At 30.5% G+C, this 20,069-nt stretch overlaps 1 protein-coding gene across 5 annotated transcripts in view; it reads left to right on the forward strand.

Annotated features, from left to right (window-relative positions):
* Positions 1 to 3,996: 3,996 nt before the first annotated feature.
* LOC121119554 (neo-calmodulin) overlaps positions 3,997 to 20,069 on the forward strand; it is a 102,042-nt gene continuing 85,969 nt past the window's right edge. For 2 of the 5 annotated variants that reach the window (XM_040714254.2, XM_071889763.1), the window contains exon 1: positions 4,141 to 4,448. The gene's annotated coding sequence lies outside the window, so the exon portion shown is untranslated. Of the gene's footprint in view, positions 4,449 to 20,069 lie in introns of all 5 variants that reach the window. The other 3 variants (XM_040714252.2, XM_040714253.2, XM_071889764.1) reach the window with 3 other exon arrangements.

The raw sequence follows: 20,069 nt of genomic DNA on the forward strand, positions 1-20,069 counted from the left end.
AGTCCCCATCATAAGTCAAATGTACAATTCTCGGTTCGTTATACTTCTTCTCAATTCTACTGCTGGATTTCTTGTAATATACAGAAACATTTTGGAATAAATTTTAGAGACAATGCGAGATAGTTGGGCTACTCAATCACCTACATAGAATTTAGGTCTTTTCATGGCTTCAATATAATTCATATTTAACAAACCATTAAGCCGTTTATCTTCTTCTAAAATAGCTTTTTCAGCTAGTTGTGGACTTGCTGTAGCCTTATATAAAATTAAAGGTAATACCCAATTGTTATAAAAGTAGACTCTTTTTTGAAGGTTGAATCTTTTCAAAAAAGAAATTCTTTTGTTGACGGAGGTCCAAATTTCATTCCAGCTATCTTCATGAATATACTCACTATTCCATTTTATACAGAATATGTCCACCTATCTTCTAACTTTACAGCCTTCGACTTTAAGATCCTCTTCAGGCTTCCAGGACCCTAAAGGTAAAATAGAGGTCTTATTTTTATTCACAGAGAAGTACTTTTTTATTGAAACTTCCGAAAATAATTCAGTAAGACTTGTGTTCTGGCAATTAGTTGCTACTCATAACTTTCCTTTACGGTTAAAGTTACATCATCTGCATACAAATCTAAAATATGCTGAGATCCCTCAAAGCTAATCCCAAAGCCTCTGTACCTCTTTGTTACACCTAAAACGAGTTCTTCGATTGTAATTATGAAAAGAAGTGGAGCCGAGGGGCATCCCTGACGACAGCTCTTTTCTAAGATGATTGGCTGGCTTTCTAGCCCATCTAATGAGGTCGTCGAAGTGCCGTGAGTAAGGCAAGTATGGGATTAAAAAAATGTATCAGAAAAAACCTTTTTTTCTAGATCTAACAATTTGCCTATGTGAAATAGAGTCAAATGCATTGCAGAAATCTATTGCTATTATTGTTCCAAATTTCTTCCTATTTTCTACTGTGTCAATTGCAGCTTGAATAATGCGTGAAACATCGGAAATGTTCCTATTCTTGCAAAATCCTCTTTTTTGAATCCCATTTTTTTTGTTGAGAATTGGTTACATCTGTTTAGCCGATACTCCTGAGAGAATCCTATATGATTAATTGAGACCAGTAATTGTTCTCCAATCGCTATAATTTGTCCATCTCCTTTTTTCGGAATCAATGCAATTCTTCCTTTTGTCTGTGATTTGGTAGTCGTCCATACTTTTCCATAGAATGTCCAATTTTTAAAAAGATACAGAACTACTTCATTGCTAAAATTCGAATGGACTTCACCCAAGACTCCATCTGTACCAAAGGTATTTAAACAATTTCTAAGTAAAGACTTGATGATATTATTTTATTAATCTAAAGATTTCCAAATTAGTAAATAGAATACATCAATATTATGATAATTCCCACAGCTTTACACTTATTTCAGGATTGGAATGATAGCTACTTGCTTCTATTGTCAAGTTATGAAAATGACAAAATTATCTTTTTATACAGGGTAGGGCAGCAAAACGTGAATTGTTAATTAATATCTATTTTCTGACTTCTGGGAAAATGGTTATTGATTATTTTTTAATATTCTGTTTCCACTGTCTTTTTTACATAAACAAACTACACTAATCATTTATTCATTTCATCATCATGAGCGAGTAACAGGTAGCAGATTTCAAATCTCCTTGATGCTGGAGTTGATCTGATGAACATTACGGACATTGTAAAGAGTACTAAGAAACTAGTTTTTAATTCGGTTAAGATAAAAAAAAAAATGGAGAATATCTAATCACGATGTGGAGGAGGTGGAGGGCATAATTTAAAGAGGGATACAAAGTTCTTGTTAAGTTCGAGAAGAATATAAAGGAAGATCCCACTAAGTTGATGAATTGCCTCGTCATCGACTTTTCTGGCTCCTAGGACTATCAGGAGGGCTATAAGGCACAACTTGGGATCAGGGTCTTAGACAAGGACACCACACCACATTGTGAAAGAGGACATGAAAGCCAGGAGGCTCCAGAGTTGTAGGGTAATCATTTTATAGATCAAGGCAAATGAGTCAATTGTGAAAGTTTTCTCGGCAAGAAGATTTTTACAGTTGATCAATTCCACAATCGCGGGAACAACTGGTGGCTTGAGGTACAATAGCTTTACCACACCAAATATCCGGCCCAAACAATGGTCCTCGGAGTTGTGGCCTCTGATGGAATGAAGATGCTTCCGTTATTTTTTCAAGGCTGGACTGATTTTCGGCCAGGAGGCCTACTATAAGGTGCTTAGGTGAACCATCTTGCCATATCTAAAGGCCAATTATCGGAGGGTAACTTTGTGTGGACTCAGGACCTAACACCCAAATTTGGACTCTCTGAAGTCCTCCAAAGTGGCTGCATGGGACAACCTGTCAGAGGATTTTGTGATCACAGTTGAATGCCCTTCAGGCGACGTGTGAAGGCTGTGATTGATAATTAACGTGACTATATTGAGTGAAAAAATTTTTGCGAGTGACTTGCTCATATGTTTTGTTAACATAATTTTTTTTGTATATTATTAAACATATAAAATCATTGATGTATTTCTAAATCCATCCCTCGAGTCCACGTGTTGATACCAAACCCTCCATATCACATCATTATCTTATTAACATAAGAAAATAATTTATATTTCTTATAGCTATAGCTGGTTATTTTTAATATAATAGTAGATTTATTAAACCTATCCCTACTGTTCAACAGTAGAAGGAAAGTATGCCTGATTACTAGATAATTTAGGCTTATTTCTTATGTGGTTTCCAGAGTTGTACGAATTGCCCACTCCAATAAGCTTGTAAAACCATTTTTTAAGATAAAAAGTTAAATTAGTATGCCATTTAAGTCCGTTTTTAAATACAGTTAACCAATAACCCCTCAATGGAGGGACGTGAGGATAGGAATAAATTATTGACATGAACTCAATCGGCGTAATTTTGCGTCTCAGTGATTCCTATAGATGGAAATATATTTTATGTATATGGACTTCAAAGACAATTTCTAGGTCAGATAAACTAAATGTAATTCTATAAGGTTTATGTATCCTTAATGAGAGTAGCTACATCTGACCAACTCAATGAACATTAAATAAACAAACTAAAGAAGTTTTATATCTTCAACTCTCATCACAAGTCCTCACAATAGTATCCCCACAAGATTAACAACTGCAATGATCTATTTACTTTTGTATTCATATTGGTGTTCTGATCTTTGATATCAAATAACATCTTGCTAAGCAATGTACATTTCCCAACTATTAAGTAGGAAATAAATGTCCAACTTGAAAATAGAGCGTAATTGAAGAACGTTCAGTCAGTTTAATGTCTTTCTTCTCTTTTTTGTATCGAAATTATACATGATGCAATGAAAATTGCTATGTTCTCTACCTTATGATTAAAGTTGTAGAAAGTAAGATTTTTTCTAGATTGCAATCGGAGCAGTGTTTTAATTTTCCAGAGCTGTTATAATTATCTTGAAATATAAACATCTTAGTATAAAGTAAATACGTGCGAGATAACTCATGAAATACGTAGAGTAGTATAGAATATTTGTTTGGAAGATATATGTGTAAGTCTTATTATAATTATTACTTTTTTAGTATGTCATATATTTGACAACTCTAAATATGAGAGACAAATATTCAAAAAAGTTTGTATAATTAGTTCCATGGATATGATGTACTATTACAATCCCAAACTCCTCGGATCTGGACTCAACAGAGTAATCCTTTTTGAAAAATAATTCTTTAAAAACATATACGCTGCATATTGACGATTGGGGTATTATTTTTGGGCGGCCGGAGATCTTCGTGTTCCTTGAATAATCTTTTCAAGGTCTTTCTCTCTTCTTCTATTCCTTTTCTCCTTTACTCAGAGCTCTCCGCTTTCTCTTCCCAATTCTCCCGCGCAAAATGTAATATTATTATCATTATACATTCAAAAAAAAATATATATGGAGATATATATATAGGCGTAGGCGCCGGTGAGCAGAGGAAAGAGTTTTGGCAAAAGGCTTAGTACTTCTTTTTTATTATTCTGAATAGGACGCTTCGTCTCCCAATTGACCGCACGCGAAGCAGAAGAAGAACAACAAGAGATGAATTTTTAACACATAGCAAGATATTAAAAAAATAGTTTCTCTAGTGATTTCAAAGTGTATTCATAATATTTATTTATCATTATCCACGAGTTAGAAGAGTAATAATAATATTTTTTTAAAAGTCACTCCGATCGACGAGTTTATTCAAATGCTTCTTGGATGCGAAAAGTTTTACTTTTTTGTATTCCACCTGTGAAAAGAGTAGTATTCTTCACTCTAAACCATTAACCTCCAAAGAAACATAATCCTTGAGAGTCCTCTCACATATTTTATGCATCAACAATATCAGCATAGATCAACTAACATCCATCAGGATATTAAGAGGAGATAAACGCAGTTTGGTAAGTGAGTGTTTAGTCATTAAAGAATCCCCAAATGATGTAATGACATTATCAATGTGTTTAACTTCAATTAACAGATTGTAAAACTTCAGCAAGTCCCTTTGTAATGATTGAGTTACTTCCACTGTCTCTCTCTCTTGACATAGTTGCTTACCCCACATTTTAATTTAATTTCTTAATAAAGAGTGATGTCAAAACATTTCTGAATCATGAGAAAAAGAGGATATTTCATTTGCATATGCACAAATCTAAGTGCAACTTCTTCGTCTGTTGCTATATTTAAATCCATTTATGTACAAACATACAAATATTGTTGTAATAAAGAAAAAAAGAATCAAAAACTTGTTATTAGGAAGAAGGGAAAAATATTCATATTTTTCCAAGTACACACACATTAATCTTTTGGGTAGTAGTGACATACTCAAAATAAGCCGTCAATGATTCTTGTACGTGAATTTTTTTTACCTATTATATAACATTATAACACTTCTGAGTTTTTTATCTTCATTTCTAAACAAGTTGTCATTATTTTTGAGTGACAACAATCACAACCACATAGTTACCCAACTGTCCATCGCTGCTACAAATGACATGTCTACAAATATGTACATTAGGATAGTTTGTTTTTCAAATATTTGTCAAATTTTGATTACCGCCAGTTTGGAAAAGTTGTAATATGGTGAGAATATAAACATTCCAAAAAATATCATCTTTATGAAGAATATCCCGTGTGAAGGAATATCGTAGTTATTTATTTCGTTAATAAGGATTAAAATATAGCAATAATCATTATTTGCATTAATTAATGACGATACACATTATTCTACACTTTAAAAACATTAATACAATTTCGTCACAGGATAGTTTAAACATGTAAGTATGTGAGAAAATCTAAAAAAATTAACTACTCAAAAAAATGATTCAAATTTAAACTTAATTTTATTTTAATCTTGAAATTTCTATAAAAAACTTCCCTTCCCTTCAAGATGAAAAAATATTTGAAGGATCTTCTATGTTGTTAATATACCTAGTATACAATTATTGGCACTCGTAATATCCTAGTGGTAACATTTATCATTAAATTTTATTAATTGTGATATTGGTATAATTTCACTTTTCTAAGATGTCATCTTTAAGTTATTTATTTCGTCAATAAGGATTAAAATATAGCAATAATCATTAATCTCCATTCATTAATTATGATAGACATTATTCTAAACTATAAATAAAAAGAAAACATTAAAATTTTTTTTTTAAAGCTAACTTTTGGAGCAAAATGAGACAATCAAATAATAATATTTTGATCCTTCTCTACTGAAAATATAAAAAAAGGATGTGGGATATACGCGGAGCACCATATTTTCCTACACTTTCTATTTTTTGGTGCCATAGGACACTTTTAGAACAATACTTTGTAAATACTTTTTATATATAAAAAGTAAGTCTATCAAAATTTATTAAAGCAAAATAACTAAAATTGTCTTCTTAGTATCTAAATTTACTAAATAAAGAGTTTTTGTCTTTTTCATAATTTATTCGAAAAGTGCTACCCTAAAATGACTTTGTAGGAAATATGCAAATTAGCATAGGTAATTTTCAAAGGATATAAAAAAATTCCCCACCATCCCTAATCGAAATTCGAAAAAAGTAGAAAATCAAAATGCTCTAATGTACATACAGCCACCTTCTAGTACATAAATAGAAGTATTGTATTTTTCATTTATATATTTGTAGTTAACTGGATTAATATGTTTTCCCTAAATAAATATTATATTTTTTAACTTATGAGCCAAATAATGCTTATGTGCTAATACATATTAATATTTGTATAAAAACAATTGAAGCCAGTCCTAACATGGTTTTTCATTTGAATGAGTACACATACCACAGTGCGGCGTAAGGAGACTATATTTAACAAATAATAGATTCTGCTTAAAATTAAGTATTTTGTAAAGAAATTTCCTGGTCATTAGATGTAAAATCTGCAATTGAAAATAGTGAGTGGAACTGAATTTATGAAAGATTTTTTGAAGCGCATCAAGATTTGTTTTTTCCCTCACATAAATTCATGACTTCATTTTGATTTTGCAGTACCTTAGACGCAAAAGTAGTAATATTTATTTCATTATTTAGAAACATTAGTCAATTTCCCTGACTTCGGAGGCAGAACTAGGCTTGTAGGCCCCTGTATTTAGAAGATAAGGACTATATTGGGATTGTTTTCTTACCAGATCGATCTTTTACTCTTACAATTGCTCGAAAAGCTAGCTAGTCCTCTTTCTGATCCAATAAAAACCCAGACTGTCTTCTCACTCGCTTCCTAAGTAGTCAAGGTAGGACAATCTCGTGAGTCCCAAGAATCAAGGATAAACTACTGCAGTTCAGTGTCTGTGATGTGGCCATAGTTTGTAATTCCCATTATATTGTATGTATGAAATAATAAAGATATATAAATGATTCTAGTTGAAACTACCACTTTAAGGCCGTTGAGACAATCAAAACTTGTTTTGTATGATTTCTTGGGCTGTTTATGACCTTTTGTAATAGTTTTTCTAGCAAACTATTTGAAAAAAAAAAAAAAAAAAACCCACAATTTTTATCTTAAGTATAGGCTCAAGAAAATAAATTATTGTGCATACTTTCTTGAATGAAATGAGTGTCCCCCCCTCCCTTTACGTTTTCTTTAAAAAAAATCATCTCTATGTAGTTCAACTTGTTGTAATAAGTTATAAGTTTATTCAGTACATATATTGTGTAGTTATATATATATATATATATTTACATAACTATGAATTTCTTACAAACAGTTCGAGTCCGTTGGGTTCATATTTAGTGTAATAGTCAGGCTCATGACTACGAGTGTGTATGGAGAGAGTTTACCCCCTCCTAGACATATATTAGGATCTCAAAATTTTAATATTGTGTGTACAACACGGTTTTTTTTTCACAAACAATAAAATTATGTTGGGCATAATAAGATAAATTATTTATTTTGGTCTAAATTAGAAAATATTTACATAAAAAATGTATTTAATAAGAAAAGGTAATCATTTTTCTTAAAAAAGTGATCTAAAAATATATTTGTAAATTTTAGTTAATAGTATATAATTCTACATTAGAATGTTAACATAATCAATCTAAATAGAAATATATTTTTTTTTAGTTGGCTATCTTTAAGATAATTTGTTCATATTAGTAACTAATTATAATCAAAGGAAATCAATAATTTAGTTCCACAATTTCTTTTTTTTCCTCTTCCGCCTCCCCTTTCAAAGATGATTCAAACAAGTAAATTTTTTATTAAAAATTCTGAGAGATAGACAACTTATAAAAAAACGTTCCTAGGGTGGATTTCATTTGTCAGCAATGTCATAAAAATTATTTTAACAACTAGCAGTGGCTAGTTGTGTGCTTTCACCTGAGAAGGATCTAAGATATTAATCAAATTGGACACGCAGCTTTCGATTGCGATTGAAATAATCCTGTTCGTATACATTCCCGAAAAGACCACCTTAAGGGCTTTGAAAAATTGTTCTCTATTTTGATATACTCATCAGATGAACGAGACGTAACAACAAGCCAATCCAGCTGGGTGAGTCTCCCTCCAAAGTGAGGCAAATGTTGTCCAACATATCTTGATTCAATTATTTAACTTCTCCTACTTTTTACACCTATATAATTATGTTCTTTTTTACATGCCAAGGAGGTTGTGTCGACATGTTAGCCACCTTCCCTTAAAGCCCCACAACCCCAATTAAATGCGGCAACCAGTGCAATATATAGCCTAAGACTGGGATATTTTTTCATCTAATAAAATCATAATTTGTTACAACCATAATTTATAAAATAAAATCAAGACTCTAAAACAGTTTATAAAAATAAGTACCACACCGATGTATTTATATATATGAGGTATAATATATTTCTATATGTGACATTTGGAAGGTAACGATTGATGTCTATACTGGATTTTCTAAAAGTAATATTATCCTTGAGAAATAGTTTTTATTCAATATGTTATATAAAAGAAATATTTACAAAATTATGGTTTTTTTCCTTTAATAAGTGCCGTTATTTATATAATGTGATTTAAATTTTGACGCTTTAAAGATTTTTGAGGATGAGGGAAAGGGAGGGGGGTATGGGATTAGTCGGAGTCCACTACATTGATAACTGATCATTATTTCACTGATCAACAGTAGCTTTTCAATATGTGGTATTTCAGAAGTATACGCCCACAAGGGTTGGGTGGACTGTAGGGGCTGTATCCCCTACAAAACAAAGGAATTTTTATTTAATACTAGAAAAGTTTTATTACGAAATAGGTTTTACAATTTTTTTTCTAAGAATTTATTTTCTAAGATTTAAGGTATAGGCCATTCAATCACATTATACAGCAGAGGAAAAATTATAATTTTTGAAATTTTTTTGCTACAAATTTCTAAAAGCTGAGCCCCCCTCCCCCCAAAAAAAGTATATATATGTTTATATCCACCCCTGATCAGTGGTTATCAAGATAACCAATATATTTTATTTACAAATATGGAGGATCTGGAAATTAAGGACGTCCCGTTGGAGGGGAAATCAAGTTTTGGACAGACACAGCCAGAGAGAGGGGGTCAAAAATTGTACTTTTTCCGGACGTCATAAATGTATGACCCCTTAGCTATTTATTAAGCTCTCCAGATTGGTTTAGACTCCCCCAATGTATTCCTTAATTACTTTTAAAAGCCTCATTGGTATGATGTGGGCATAATAAGGTAAAATGTTAAAGATTGTTTTTGTACTAATTATATATAATTACTTAGTATTTATAAAGTATTTCAACAGTTGTGAAAAAGGATCTTGTAACTATATTTTAAGATGATGCATTAGAAAAATACGAATACTTGCTTGTAACAGTCCGTATGTAACTATTCAAAAAAGGATAATGTTTAGATTAGTTGTACGATTTTCGTTGTTGAGGAAAACCATTTCCATATCCTGAAGGACTATTGATATATTACCCTTTTAAGTATGACTATTGATCCTATACATTGTAATAAACTATATTGACCTATTTTTTGACGGACAAAAATACATATTTTTAAACTTAATTAGTTGGATTATGATACATGTAAAATATGCTCTCGCACATAAATACTACTAAATATATCGAATCACTTTATTATGAGTTATAAAACTGTTGGAATATTCAATATTTTTAGAGTAATGTTTTAACATAAATGTAGATATTTTAGAAGGCTCAAATTACACACGTTTAACGTAATATATATATATGGCTTTCAATAAACTCTTCAATTTCCCTTACTTGTGCATTTTGTCTGTTGGGAAATCAAGATTGATTATGACATGGGTATAATGGTAATAATATGTTGTTTTCTATTAAATAACCAATACCATTCGAACATAATAAACAAACATGCATCGAAGGGAATTTCAATAATAGTTGATGGATTCCAATCTTTTCAAATTCATGGCCATAAATATGTATTGGTAGGGAAAAAATAGGAGGATTCATATTTTTTGTTATTACCATTAACCCCACATTTAAAAAAAAAGCTCAAAATCTATTTTTAATAAAATGTATATCTGAAAATGCTTAGTATTTTTCTCGAACACATGACGATTTACAATGTATCCATGCAGTGACGATGTTATATATCGCCTTCCTTTGGTCCCAGTCTGTTCCTTGATTGGGGTTTCTGGGACAATCCCACACGCAGGGTCACTACTCTCTCAATCTTCTACGCGTACGGTGCAGACTCAGCCGGTGTACTTCTTAGCAATCAACAGCACTTATGTGTTCTACAACATTCTTCATAGGAAAATTGTAAATCAATAAATCTCAAGACCTCAAAATTTGTATAGTTAAGATTAGTAAATTATAACGGGTATCCCGGTACATCAACAGAAAATAGTAGAATCCTTATTTTTAGATCGTAAAATAGATTACCAATGCCTCCCATCCCACAAACATTTGAATATTCAGAGTTAGAGTATAGTTAGCTTAAGTATTCTGATATTTTTGATATTTAATTACTTATGTTCAAACGCGAGCAAGAAGCCACTAACATTTCAAGGACATACATATAAAATAGTAATGCAAATAAAAACTCATTTACAGAAATTGATAAGTGATATTGGCACATTTGTATTTTTGATTTTCACTTAGGAAATAAAGCCCTAACATTTTTCTATAATAAATGCTAATTAAAAAGTATGACACCTATAAATTTTGGATAAAGCTGACCTATTCATTTCTACGTGTTGGTAATTTTATAGCCACCCATAAGTGTCGGGCTACAAATGATCAAAAGGCAAAGATAAATAAATTCACTTAATTATTTGTTTAAACTGTTTATAGCATCGTTACTTCTTGGAAATCACGATTAATCATTGCAGTATCTTGATATATAAATCAAATGAAAATTCTTGGAAATTTAAACTATATAAATGAAAACTTAACAATTCTCATTTCTGAAACTGGTGGAGTAAAGTTACACATTAACAAAATTAAAAATATATATAAATATCCGGAAAATGGAACAGATGTATTTGAGGATGATCAAAGAAGTTTTCGACCTCAAAGTGAAGATTGCAACCTTCGTTAGTAAAAGCTACCCACATTGATCTAAAATCTGTTGAAAGTTAATAAACAAAGTTTCAGTCATTTGGACAATTGACAATTCGTCAATTGTTGTATAAAAGTTGTTTAAATGAGTTGATGTGAGTATTTTTGTAAAAATGGAGAAAATTGAGTATCGAGCTGTGATTCAATATTAGTATTTGAAAGTGTAACCTTTCAATAGATTCAAACAATAACAGATATATAGAAGGTTTTTTTTTTAAAATGTGCCTTTAATTGTTAAGATGGATTTGCACTGATTAAGTATATTTATAATTTTAGTATTACATTTATTCCAATTGGTCTAGGAATTTTCTTTGAAGTCTATAATAAATCAAGTATATTTCCTTTTTTAGAAACAAACACATGCAAACCTTTGCACATTGTGTTTCATGAGACTAATTTCTCACGAGGAAGTTGTCCATGGATCTACATCGTTCCATAAAATCTTATTGTTTTAAAATTTGACGCGTCTAAGTCAATCCAATTCGGAGTAATTGAGCCAACAATCTAAAGTGTCACATGAGTACTATTTGGAGGGTTACAGAGATGGGAGCATCGCTGGGAGAAGAGTGGTGAGTTAAAGGATCTTTGTTATGCTGGAAACTTTTCAGGGAACCCTCTTAAGTTATCGTAATAAACTGCTAGACCATTGCTCATTTCATGAGATGATCTTCAAAGATTCATAAGAAATGAGGACAATACTACTTTGTAGGATGTAAGAGTAATACATAATAGGATTGAACGCCGACAAAAACAAATTTTTACGTTTGTAGAATAAAACCGTGGCAAGGATTATTAATCCAACTTTGTTGCAAAAAATATTATTGATTTGTAGCTCCTTTTACCAAAACATAAAAGTTAGGCTTATATATTTCCCTCGTAAAAAAACTTTGAAAATTATGTAAACAAAATAAATACATTCATAAATAAAGTGTATTTACCTCAAAAATATATATCTTAACATAAAACAATTCAATTTATTTACTCAAACTTAATTACATGTTATAATATGTATGCAGTACAACTACTATGTAATTACTACATACATACATATATATCTATCGGGTGCCTCATTGAAATTTGAACATTTACTAATTCAATAGTTAATGAAGGTTGAGTGATGGAAATTAATTTATATTTTAATATGATAACAATGATTTACAAAACGAAACAAGTCTGAGCTCTCTAGCTTAAGTGAAAGTCGATAAGATGACACTTGAACATAATTGATGAATCTCCATTCGCGTATTCCTAATAGTTGGGCGTCTTCAAGACAGCTGTCTACGTCGTTAGTAAGTTCAAAAACGTTGGAGAGGAAAAATTGCTCTGTTAAAAGACCAAAGTGGATCCGGATGAGTTAAAGAAAAAATAGCATTGACCAATCTTCTTAAGTCCATACTGGCCCATATAATATATCTCGGTGTTCCACACCAGACTGTCCAGAGAGCCATCAAAAAAGTGGGGGGAATGAAACTTGTGAGCCTACTTTTGTCACCAGCAATGAAAGAACCCCATCTCCTTTGTTGCAAGACTCATTATAACTCTTTTGAAGTCTTTTTTGACACTTTTGGCCCCACTACAACCCTGATGCTAGCCCCTTCGAATACACTTTTTGGGTGCATGCTGAAAGGAAGGGCTGCAGTGTCTTTAATTCAAACAAAGCCCCTGTGAGCCAGGATTGTGACGATATGACTGCATCTGTAATGGGTGCAAGCCCTTCCACCACTGCGTGGAATCCATCATTGACGCTAAGGGCGGCTTTATTAATGATTAAGAAAGCGGGGAACATCGATATTATAGTATTAATTTTGTTGAAATATTAGTGTTTTTTTTATTAATTATTATTACTTATTCTCAATCCAACAGGTGAACATAATCATTTTTAATAAATAAGTAAATTTGAATAGAGAATAATGACATCCAAATAAACACACATAAATTAAATGATAGAAAAATGGATTATTATAAATTCATTCATTTTTAAGCTTCTAAAACGTGTATAAAGTTTAAGTTATTAAAAATGATAATTTCATTCTTTTTTTCTACTTTTTTCATCATTCCCTTTCCCAGCTACCATAAAAAACATAGACATTCGTATTCAATACATAGATAGTTAAGTCAATTAATGGTTTTCTTGAGACAGAGATGGATACTTAAGTAGTTTGTTCCATGTGACTTAATTCTTTTCAACCTAATTTTTCCTCAAATCTGCTGCGACAAACATTTAACAAGTCATAGATTTATGTATAGAGTTGTCAATTCTAAGGAAGATCGGTATAGTGAAAAACTGTTAATTAATATTTAACTCTTACAATTTGAAATTTTTTTGAGAGAAGACGGGCTTCCTTGTCATTATGCTATATTAGATTAGGTGTAAGAGGATATAAATAAACACAGACCCCACTTTGTGTCTAGTGAGGGACGAGACAAGAATTACTCCGTTGTTGGTCTTCAATTCTATTCTGAGTTCAATAAGGACTTACGGCTATAACTCCATAACAAATCATCAGCTTCATTAATGAGCACTTTATACTTAAATAAAAAGAATCAACAATAAAATGATAACTGGTTTGTATTGTTCGGATTGTCAACAAAAAACAATCTTTTTGTTCGATCGGTCTTTTTAAATATGATCTAAAAATATTTGCCTCCTAAAAGTGTGACCTAATCGGAATAATTTATGAGTAAAAATGTAATTATATCTTCTTATTTTCATTCTTCGTCTTCCTCTGAAGGTTTCCTTTCAAAAATCTAATATTATTGTAACATATAAACACATTTTCATAACTAGGGAGTTATATACCTATATACAATTTAAGTTTTTGACTTTGCATGAAGACTTTAGGGGCATAAAACTACTTAAGTATGTACATATGTAACTATATTTAAATGCTTTTTACAAAAGAAAAAAAGAAACAAGTTTTCAAGAAAGTTTATCATTAATCCCCTTGAGGACAGAAAAAAAAATTCCGATTTTATAAAACATTTTTTTTATTAACTTTCGCTTATAGTTTTTTAAGTTTTTTTTTTCCCTCTCTTCAACTTTTTTTTTTCGCAAGTTCGGGATAAAATATGACTTACCATGAACATAAATAAATGATTAAACTTTTTTTTGACAAGTTTCTGTCTATTGAATGATTATGTCGAAATATTGAATAATTGTGTTGAACAAGGTTTTTAGTTTTATAGGAATAAATAATTTATTTTTTATATGGTGAATTCTTTGAATGATCTTTTCTTTTAATAATTGATATTGATCTCTTGACCATGATCTCCTTCCCTTGAGGTATTTTCTTTTTAATTGTCCTTGCTGCGGACATGACTGACTGTAATTTTGCAATCAAGGTTTCTATTTTGAAATTTTCTGGGTGGCTTGACGCCGTTGGCACTAGCCAATCATCTATCGTGATTCTGCAGTCCCATTTTTGCTGTACTATATCCTCTACTCGGTTGATTAATTCCAGCAAAGACGGACATAAGAAGAGGAGGTGTTCTGAATTTACAAGTTCCAAGGCATAGGAAGTGCAGTAATTATTCCCCACTGCTGATTTATTAATATAGAATGAGGATATAGCCATCCGATATCTGGACCGCTTTTATTCATAGTAAGTGAAGGGGTTACCCCAGACAGTTTTTGCATCTCTGTACAAGCCTAAGATCCTCAGTCTACAACAGCGCCCCCTAACAATCGATTAATCACTGTCCAACCTCTCAGATTTTGCTATTTTTAACGCGTCCTAAATTGTTTTTGACGTCATCGTTATAAAAAAAAAAAATAATAATAATGGAGTCGGTGAGTAAATGAATGCTTGACTATTTTTCCATTGGTTCCTTCTCATATTGAAATTGACTATAAAATCCATGATGGGATGACCACCACATCACAAACGAAAAAAAATTGCCTGCGATTTGAGGCGGGGATTAAAATTTGAATTCTAAGCTTTAAAGCCTATGTATCCGCAATACTTCCTAACTTTTTGAGCCATTTTAAATTCATAGTCCTACAAACTACCTCTACATCGACAAATCCAATACCTAACTTGATTGATGCTTGATTTTGATAATTACTTTTCAATTATAGAAGTATTACTTTGCTACATTCTATATTATTCATTGTCAATACAGAAGATTTAAACTATTTTAGTAAAACCCAAAATAACATACGTTATTTTTAGTGTTAAAACTAAATGTTTTAGAAATTGAAATTATACTCCTATCTTAAGTTTTATGACTGTAGAATATATTTAATACACGTTCTTTTCCGTACAATATATATATATATATATATTTTTTTTTTTTTGACTTGTGAATTTTTCTTGTGCGTTAAGCAATTGTTTTACACTTTTCAGAATATTTTCTATTTGAGATGATATAATAGGAGAACGGAATAAGTGGTCGATCTTTGGAGGTACAAGGTGTAAAGATCAAATCGCTGCATTAAAAAAAAAATCTTTTAATTGACACTCAGATCACTTTTTTAGCGGATTTACCCCTGCCCGCCTATCTTTTCCAAGCCAAAGTTTCCAAAGGTGAGCTTTCCCCGATCCTATGAGACAACTTGCATACCCTTTACAAAACTTATTCCCCTAAAATAACATGCATGCGTTTCGAACGTTTGTTCAAGTTCGGATTGTGCTCAATTTGTTTTTTCTCAGTTTTGGAGCTTTAAAAATCATCAATTATTTAATAAAATTGTAAAATTCAACTCATAAATTAGCATTATTATTTTTTGTATCTTGACGGATATATTTCATAATTTTTTTTCATAACTTAGAAAAGTTAAAAATATTTGAATACCAGTGAGAAATAAAAACATATTAGAATCCGAATCAGAAATTAAACATTATTTTCCCTGATGGGGATTCCTCTTCTAGAAAAAACATTCAATTCTCCGATTCCGATTAATCTTCTCATCACTAGTTATTTCTGCGTCAGCCTTTTTATTCTGGAAAAAAAGTGAAAAAATCGACTTATTCAATTTAATACTGAATCGAACTTTAATTAACTTTTTTGTTGTCTTGAATGTCACAGGATGTAATCGTATTTTTCAGTGTATATTTTTCAATATAAACAATTGTTTCTTCAAGTGTTCCGGAAAGTAACCTGTACTTCAACAACTTTTTTAACTATATTTTTGTCGTTTGTGTACGTTGAATCAACATACAATAAGTTTTATTTAATGTATGTGACAATGACAAGTTAAAGGGAGAGTAAAAGTTATGGGTAGAAGTTTTTAAAGTTCCATACAATAATATTTTCTACTGAGTATACTCCATTTCCATTTTCTGTAAAAACAAAAGAAAGATGATTTTAAGACATACATTTTCCAATTTAAGGCAATATTTTTTAAATATGCAACTATAAACTATTAAGTGTATTTAAGATAAATTGTCATAATATTAAATCCCCATTTAGAATCATAACTCAATTCAAAAACTAACAAATGTTATAGATTTATTTAAACAATATGTCAATGTTACCAGGAAGACATTAGAAATACATCAGAAAGATAAAAATGCACCCCACGATTCTTGGTTGGACGCAAACTGTAGGTAACAGTTTCCACAAGTTCCCCAATGAGCAAGTTGGCAAATGATCGCAAGATGATTAATGCAACCACCTTCCGATCTGTTAATGATTATCTTGGCCTTATCTCTTATCCCTAAAGCATTGTCATCTCCTCACTGATCCAATAAAGGCTAAAAGAATCATCATTGGAAAGATACTTATTTCCTTTCTAAAATACAGTGGTGGTAACCTCTGTTTCTTTTCTAATTAAAACCCCTTCAATATAAAACGATCAATTAACAACCAGAATGATTGGCAGATCTACTAAGATGTTCACAAAGTCCCTGTTGTCTTCAAATGCGAAAACCTGTCTGAAATTATGACTTAGGTTCCATCAGCAGTGAAGGCCATTTTTATCTCTGTAGTATTGGCCTCAGAATAAACCAAGATGTTTAAAAGTATACCCTAAAACGGCTGTTGTACTCTAAATGAAGATTGTTGCTGCTGACAGGCTATACAGATTCGAGCAAGACACTGCTCGTGAACACAAAACCAGGAGAATAATTGAATGGTTGAAGACCGGTGTAATCACTTTTGGCTTCCTAAGGTATGCAATTTTCGCAGATTTTAATCCATTAGATTACTCTCCTTAGGCTGCAGGACTACCATTACAATATTATCTATAAAGGGATCCATCATCTCAAAAAAAGAAATATTGATCCCTCGGGGATAGCTAAGGCATATTTCTCTTTCGGAAGACGTGTGGATAATATCTGCGATCAAAATGGAAGAATACACATTGCATAATAATGGCTTCTTTAATTATCTATAGTAAATTCTAAATGTAACTTTGAAATTAAAAATTATAATACTAAATTGTTATTCTCCGAGGACAATTTATCTATAACAGCGTGTATTTATCTATGGTAAAAATAGCTAATCCCCGCCCTATATACTAATACAGCTTATAGACTCAATCTAAAGATATAAACATTTGTATATATATATATATATATAAAAGAGCACACCATTTTCATATAGTTTAGTAAGAAATATGCCTCAAGCCACGTAGTTAAATAAGAGTTCATATATGGCTTTGAATATTATCTTAGAGCTTATAGGGAAAAAACTAAAGATTATAAACTTGGAGTTATATTTTCACCACAAAAGCTCATATTTTTATATTTAGAACACCGTCTCATTGAGAGAGGTAAACAAACATAGAAGACCCATATAGAAATTTATATAAGCAGTTTAGTACATTTGGGTAACATTGTATTTGTCGAAAATATTTTACCTTTACCTTGAATTCACCAAGGGAAGGGGTGAGAGATGAAATTATAAAATATTTGATGTATCTTTTTATAAACTGTTGATTTGTATACAACTCCTCCTAGTGTTGAGGTTTTTATTGTGATGACTGAGCACGGCCACAATTGATTTTTGGATTCTTTGTTTAATTATATCAGCTATATATTTTCGACAACATATTAACAAACATTACTAATAAAAAGGATCAAAGGTTTTAATTCCTACATTTCATTTATATCCTTATAATTAATTTTATCTCAACATTTCTCAAAACTTTACTCGTCCTCCTAATTAATATTTGAAACGTAGATTTGCTGAACTTAAAAAATCCTAAACTGTTCAGTTTTAAATATCCCTCATGTCAAATAAAAGATAACACAGTCGTTGAGGGATAATTATGGACTTTGCAAACTATAATTTAATTTCCGCATTTTTTCCTATATTTTTGGAAAGAAGGAAGGTTGAGAAATGAAAATATTGTTACATGGTCAAGATACATGAATACCTTGAACAGTTGACATACGAGTTATTCTTTTAATCTGAAAAGTTTTAAACTATCATTGCAACAAACTGATGTTTTATTTGTTTTGTATATATAATGTGTTTTTTAAAACTAAAATAATCTTGCAATGCAGAACCATGCAATAGATACTTCCAGAGATACCAAATCCGGATTTAAGGAGTAGTGTCTGTCTATTGAAATCCAAAGAATTAAGTACAATTTTTTCTTAAATTGACTTTATGCATGAAGCAATCCTTGAACATAATTTGAAATGGTTGAAATCCAAGCGAACGTAAAAACAAGGACTAAGAAAATGTCATAAATATCATGGTTATTGCTGAGTAATTACATATATCAGCAAATGCTGACAGATATAATTATCATGTTTAGTTTTAGCTAATACGTTTGAGTTTTTCAAATAGAAAATGATAAAAAAACAAATACATTGCACTAAACAAAATATTTTTTTTAAATTTACGACCGCTGGGAATTCAACAACTGCATATATATAAATATTTTATCTTTTGTAAGGTATAGTTAATAATGGATTTGTTTTATAGGCACCATCTTTCCTCCTCTTGGTTTCTACTTTTATATACAAGCATATCCTATATGTAGATTAAAAATCCACAAATTAAAACTTTTATATATATATTTGTATTGAAAAAAAAATGTGTTTTTTTTTTAAATTTTCTTAGTTAAATGTAAGAGAAACGATTTATTTGATTATAAAAGTACTTACATACATAAAAAAAATGCCTTGTTAATAAATATATTCAAGTGACGAAATATTTATGAGTTTACAAGTCAAAATAAGCAAAATATTGCACATTATTCTACATATAACTAATTAGTAAATAATTAATCAAAGAACTATTATCTATTTTTGAAACGTAAATGAAGTTATGATTTTTAGAAACACTCCAAATTTCAGGACTTTACTAATGTACATTTTTGCATAAATATATACATAATTGTATTATTTTTAGATAATTAAAGTTTTAAAAATTAAAAAGATATCAAAATTTAGAAATTTAATGTCAAAAACTAAGAAAAGGGTTTATTTTTTTAATGTAAAAAAAAAAAAAAATTAACAAAAGTTTTGAGTAAATAATAACTTGTGCTTACTATTTCAGTAATCAAAACACAAATTTTTTCTTCTTTAAGATATCCAAACTCTAAGTAGGATTAAGTAACTGGTAAAATATTTCGTTTCAAAGTCGAACTACTATTAATGCTATCACATACTAAATTTTAATCAAATCTGTTTTCTTTTAAAAATTTCTTGTGGAATGAGCCATATACGCTCAATATTTAGGCACATGTAGCTTCAAAAATATTTAACGAGAAGATACATCTTGTGTAAGGAAGTCAGTAGAAGATATGATTTATCCCTCAAATATCAAAATGCTTGTACAACGTAATTTGTACCTACATAAGGTATGACTAACATGCAAAATTAAAATGAATTTTTGTCAAATGTCCTCTTCTATTTCCCGTTGTTAATTAGTTGAATTTGTTTACCTTCTGTTTCTTACCTGGGGTTATCTAGCCGATAGATTGAAATATTCTCATTTATTGATACATCGTATAATTAATTATTATCAGTGATTCAAAACATGCTGGAGCTATTACCATACTTTTAACTGATCAAAATATAAATAGAACC

This window comes from Lepeophtheirus salmonis, chromosome 6 (genome assembly GCF_016086655.4).
Source record: "Lepeophtheirus salmonis chromosome 6, UVic_Lsal_1.4, whole genome shotgun sequence".
In the NCBI taxonomy this organism is placed as follows: Eukaryota; Metazoa; Arthropoda; class Copepoda; order Siphonostomatoida; family Caligidae; genus Lepeophtheirus; species Lepeophtheirus salmonis.